The following is a 6,566-nucleotide window of genomic DNA, read 5'->3' on the forward strand; positions in this document are numbered from 1 at the left end:
GGGGCAGGACAAGTAATGGGAATGATAAGTGGAAGTTACCTCAAATGAAGTACTGGAAAAGTCAAGAGCTGCGAGTGATCTCAGATCCAAGAGGATCCTGAAAACTGAAAGAGTTGGAACATGGAGTTGCACCTGTGATAGTAAACATGATAACAGATGGGAGAGAAAAGCTGAGATAATTCTTCCATTTCTTAGAAACATTCCATACTTCGGACAAGGCGAAGAAAAATTGTAATCCAGGAAAACAAGATGTTTGATGTTCTGGGCAAAAAGGAAATGTTTTGTGGAAGATAATGAATAATGGACTTTAGTGAAGTGCCTGAAATGGAAAGCATTAGCAATTCTGAAGAAGACTAGAGTTTAGGAGATCTTCAGTGGAGGTAAAGCGCAAGCACAGGGAGAAACAATGTTGAGTAGAGTTGAATGGAAAGTACTGGCCTGAGGGAGGTCACCTGGGGTATTATTCTTGGAACTAATCTCTCTTTCATATTTTCCTTTCATGATTTTGGCAGGGAAAAAAGAAAACTGATGAGACCAAAAAAGAAAAAAAAAAAAAGGAATTTCTGTTAAAAAGGAATGAATTAACAAGATCGATACACAGGATCATCATACGGAGATGAGCGAGGAAGAGAAAGACACGATTGCAGTGAACAGCTACACAATGAGTGTCCATATGATGCAAACGCAAAAAGCAAATGCATTTTCGGATATGTGACTGGAGAGCTGTGGCAGGAAGGTGTTCATGCCAGCAGGTTCTGCCGTCTCCCTGGGAAATGGCACAATGAGAGGCAGCTAATCTAGCGTGTCCAGAGATGATTTGCTACCACCGTCAAGAAAAAAAACAGTCTGTTTTAGGAAGTTACCAGAGCATGGCTTGTTTAATGCAGCAGAATGAAAGCTGAGACAGAGGATATGGTTGCCATCGTCCATAAGCCATGGAAAACGGTGTGTGAATTCAAACATATGAGGATAGAACTGTGAATACTTTTATGCTAGAAAATGAAAGCGAGCATGTAACAAAGCATCTCAGGTTCTAGAACATCCTTCTGATTGGAGCAGAAAAGGCAAAACCCTGAACATTTTAGCTCACAGTGAATCCTGTGATTTAGTTCTGCAGCCACAAAGGAGACTGGTCACCATTGCATGACAAAAACCCTGCCTGTCCTACCTTCCACCCCTGGGCCCTGCGATGGAAATGCTTTTTACAAAAAATCTTTAAAGCTCATTCTATACCTTTTCACAATATCTTTTTCAGCTACTCCTACGTGCCAGGATATGAGTCTAAATAACACCGTGTTCAGCCTATCCTGTCTGACTCATTCAGTGCTGTTGTGGGCAGCAAAGTTGCTGAGCACCTGGAGAACTCAAAACAATGGGCTGCAGCAGCTCTGACCACCTCGGGAGGAAGACGGGGAAACAATGATTGTGAGCAACAAGACTGTTTTAACTATAATACTATTTCACTTCGTGTTTCTCCTTTGGGCAGAAATAGGGCGGTACTAACCAGCTCCTTCACCTTCACAAATCTACTTTTCAGAGGAAAAGGATCATTTAAATGGCTCTGGAAGACATTGCAACCTCAAGAAGAGCCACTCTAGAGTGAGGATTAGGGCGGCAGCGGGGTTCTGAAAGTGAGGGTGCTTACATACCACTGCCAGTGTGGCTTCAGGACAGCAAGCATGTTCAAAAGACGATGGATACTCCAGGAGCTACCCTCAGAGCTGGGTGTGAAACAAGGAAGCTGGGTATCCACCCACAGTCAGGACATTTCTCTCCTACAAAAAAGGCTCCCAGTCGCTGCCAGTCTTTCCAGCCCCGCCCGTTATTTCCCACGGGACATGCTGCCCATCCTCCCTCCAAGCATCAGCCAGCACACCGCAGTGTAAATTGCCCTTTCCAGTTTCTACAAGGTGTGCCAATTCCCAGCTCTTCAAATCACCTACACTGCTTCTGGACCCACATCTTCGAGTCTAGCACTTCATCGAGAGCCTCTCAGCTCTTCTCCCATTAGCGCCCAGGCAGTGAAAGGAGATCATCTCCTCTCCAGAATAAATCCCTGCTCCACGCACACACATGCGCGTCAGGACTCACGCCAGGACGGCTGCCCCGGCACACCATACTGCGGTACGGCAGGGGGCGCGACCACGCCCTGCTGCAGCTTTGACAGGGTTTCACGCAGCTATCAGTGCACACATTGCGGTTTGAGATGCTCTGTGAGAGGAACCCAGGAGGAATGCTGCATTTATCTCAATTTTCAGAGAAAACTCCTGTCTGCCTGCAGCTTTGACAGGGTTTCACGCAGCTATCAGTGCACACATTGCGGTTTGAGATGCTCTGTGAGAGGAACCCAGGAGGAATGCTGCATTTATCTCAATTTTCAGAGAAACCCTGAGATGCTTTAAGTGAAAGAACGCATTGGATAATGGAAAAGGCACGAGGCTAAATAGTTGCACTCTTTTCTATAGCTTCTTGGGATATATGTCAGGAATACAGATCACTTGGACCTCACTTCCAGACCCCAAATCAACACTACTGACTTCCATTAGAAATGGCAGAAGCCACTGCCAGTCCCTCACCTGACAGAAACTTGCTTTTCTGGAAATTGCTCCACAACCACAAGCCTGCTTCCACTGGTGAGAGCTGATGTAACCACTGCCTAGGCTAACGGGGCTGTCCCCTGTAATTTTCTAGATTTGCATAACTCTGGAAATCTATACTTAAAGCTTTATGCTGTTTCACACAATTCTTGGCCCTAACACTTACCTTTTGGCAGTTGGTGTCTTAACCATTGAAACCATCAGTGAATGTATTTGTTGCGACAGACAGCAAGCTTTTAAATACCCACAGATTTCTTAGCAGAGAGAAACTATACGACTATATACACATTCCAAAAATAATAGACAAATGTAAATACATCTCATAAAAACTCAAGTGGTCATACAATTTTTCTTGACTCCTTTGGATTATCTGAGTGTACCAACAGCCCTCTGCAGGCAACCTCCCCAAAATGTCTCTCTTTAATTTTTACTTATATTTCTTCCACTGTTAATTCCTGTATAAAGTATTTTTGCTGGAGAAGGAAACCGGTTTCCTAACTGTTTTCGACAACCTTTTTTTTTTTCTTGCTTCTGTTAAAAAAACAAAAGGCTCTGTTTTTGCAAAACAGGTTCATGAAAGCATTGAGTTCATACTGTCTCGTGCAATCAGTCTGAAGCAATCTACTTAGAAACTAAAAAAAAGAGAAAGAAGGCTAGGGTGGAGCTCCAGACAGCCAGTTGTGAAAAGTTTATCCTTGACCCAGGATCAAGATTAATTTTGTCACTTGCACCATCACCACTAATAAAGGCTCTGTATAGACTCACTGTTTTCATTTAATTCTTGGCAACTAGATTCCCTTCAAACCACGATACTCCTATTCCTTACCGTTGTCAACAGGTTTCCACAGGGGAAACAGGATGAAGCTTTGAAAGTATTTTTGTTAGTGATGGCAGAAAGGACAGAATCTACTCCATCTCCCATAACAGTGTCATCTCTGCAGGAGACACTGAAATAAAAAGCAGCAATTTCTTTCTGCTGAGTGGTGCAGTTGACACACCTGACGGATGGGATGTCATCCAGAGGGACCCGGACAAGCTTAAGAAGTGGGTCCGTGTGAACCTCATGAGGTTCAGTGAGGCCTAGTGGTCACCCCATGGGAGGGAACCAGGATCAGGGCAATCCCCAGAATCAATACAGGCTCAGGGATGAAGGGATTGAGAAGCCCTGCGGAGAAGTATGTGGAGATACTGGTGGATGAAAAGATGGACATGAGCCAGCAATGTGCACTTGATCCCAGAAGGACAACCATATCCTGGGCTAAAGCAGCGTGGCGAGCAGGGCAAGGGAGATGATCCTGCTGCTCCACTCTGCTCTGGCAACACCTCACCTGGAGTACTGTGTCCAGCTCTGGAGCCCTCAGCACAAGAAAGGCATTGACCTGTTGAAGTGACTCCAGAGGAGCCCACAAAAATTATCAGAGAAATGGAACGTTTCCTCTGTGAGGACAGGCTGAGAGAGTTGGGGTTGTTCAGCCTGGAGAAGAGAAGGCTCTGCGGACACCAACGGCCTTTCAATACTTAAAAGGGGCCTATAAGAAAGATGGGGACAGTCTTTTTAGCAGGGCCTGTTGCAACAGGACAAGGGGTGATGGTTTTAAATTAAAAGAGGAGAGATATAGATTAGATACAAGGAATAAAGTTTTTATGATGAGGCTGGTGAAACACTGGCACAGGTTGCCCAGAGAGGCAGTAGAAGCCCCATACCTGGAAATATTGTAGGTCAGATTGGACCTGGCTCTGAGCAGCCTGATCTAGTTGAAGATGTTCCTGCTCACTGCAAGGGGGGTTAGACTAGATGACCTTTAGAGGTCCTTTCCAACCCAAACTATTCTGTGATTCTTATTTATTTAGCGATATCTAGGCCAACAGTATGAAGAGCTCCCTGATTACATTCAATTTGCTGAACTGAAGAAGAAAAAGCATGTTTCTTTCAGAGTAAAATAGCTCTTTAAAGTTGTTGTTATCATTCAAGCTCATTGTAATTCCTCAGTGAGCAGAATTCAGTTTCCCCAGAAGTGATCCACAAATATGAACCTTAATTTTTTCAGACTCAGTATGAGCATTTGTTCACATTCTTCTTTTAAAGCCTGCAACCTCTCAAAAGCAGTCCCTCATTATAGTTTTTCCTTGTTTCCATAATTTTTAAACTTATGTTACTAGTTTCACGCTGAAATTTCATACACCTTTTGATCAATTGACCCTTCATAAGGCCTAAAATTCATCCCATGGTTATGACATTGGTAACACCTCTGAGGTCTGAGTACTGCACATCTCTGTCCAGGTACAGGCTTTATTCTTGTCTTTCCTGGGGCACTTACAGTGCCGCTTTCAGACTAATCTTTGATTTTCATCATGTGTTGCATCAATTATGTCTGACAGGATTTGAACATTTAAATTCTTCCCTCGAGGAGTGCTGCATGACCAGGCAGTTCCTTCAAAATGAGAATACTCTCAAGTTAAACAGTAGGGAGAAAGTATATGAAAAGAAGAGCAAAGGCTACACACCATCCGCATGGAATGTGGATGTAAGTCTCCTTTAATCCTTAATTATCTTATTTTTGGTGCTTTTCTACGGTCTGTTCCTCGGACAGCTTTGTGTTCATCTGGGTACTTGTAAAACCTCTCAAGTACACAGGTAACCCCACTTGGGCATCTACTTGAAGATGACCAGCTGTTTCCTTTTCAACTTGTGTTCTACAGACAGTAGCACCAAAATACATTACTATAGTAACTGCATCGGGAATGACACCAACATATAGCAATCGTAAATTACAGATTACAAGCTTAGCTAATCCCTTTACACTCAAAAATATTTTCATCTCATTCTCCTCATTGTTTTTGACCTAACTAACCCATTTTGTCTTCTCTTTTGTTGAATGACCATGAGACAAAGCATTTTCCTTAGCATTTTGCATGGGGTAAAGCATTTGGGTTTTTCTGAAGCATCTCAGACATGCAAAGCAATAGCTAACTACTTAGTAACAAGAATGTTGGTGAGGAAAATGCAGTTTCATAAGTGGTTGGAAATAGGCACGTGAAAATTTCTGCTCTCTCTCAGAAGCTAAATAATTTGATGCAACATTAGATTATTGCATATACATGCGAACTGCAATTAAAGTTAGGATAAAAGAGATGCCTTATTAAAATGCATTTTCAATGAACCTGGATCTCTATTTAATGATAATTAAATAATAAACTGAATATTGGTTTAATATTAATATTTAAAATAATAAATGAACCATAATCATAAGCTAGGATTTTGCATTTTTTTAACCATGCATGTATTTCCTCTGAGATGTTAATGCATGGCCTGAAAATAACTAGAAAAACAAAGGTGACATGACCATAAAATCAAAGAAAAAACTGAAGAAAAAGAACTTCCCAAATACAACAAATAACTCACAGAGTTAAATGTCAAAACTCCCAGTGCCAACAACGGAACTGTTGGAGCTGCTTTTTGAAGGAAAGGCACAAGAGATTTATAGCAGAAATATTAAGCAGCTAAATAAAGATGTCTCTCAGTTCCCCCTGTAAACAGAAGAGGTACACGAAAGTTAGTTGCTTGATCTACTGTGTTTTCCTTGACTTACTGTGGCATCCTGACCATTAGGAACGAAGCAGCTGCCTAAACCTGCTCCATTTCTCCACTTTGAACACGTTAGATGTGTGCCCAGAAGGGAGTGCAGGAAGAGCTGGGACCGTTGTGTAGGAAGCACATCGTCAGGAGACACAGCCGCAGCCAGAGCGTGAGCTACGTGACTTGCAAGAAGCAGAGCCAAGAAGTAATTACCCGATGCTTTCCAGAAAAGCACTGAGGGAAATGACTATGCCGTTGCGTATATTAAGTACAATGTGTGTGTTTCAGAAAAACTACTTTAGAGAAAGTAAACAGAGTTTTAAAAATTTTCCTGGGATCCACTGTCATGCCTTGCCCCCTGTCAGACAAAGTCATTTTGCTGATCCTGCTGA

This window comes from Buceros rhinoceros, unplaced genomic scaffold (genome assembly GCF_000710305.1).
Source record: "Buceros rhinoceros silvestris isolate BGI_N320 unplaced genomic scaffold, ASM71030v1 scaffold6117, whole genome shotgun sequence".
NCBI lineage: Eukaryota > Metazoa > Chordata > Aves > Bucerotiformes > Bucerotidae > Buceros > Buceros rhinoceros.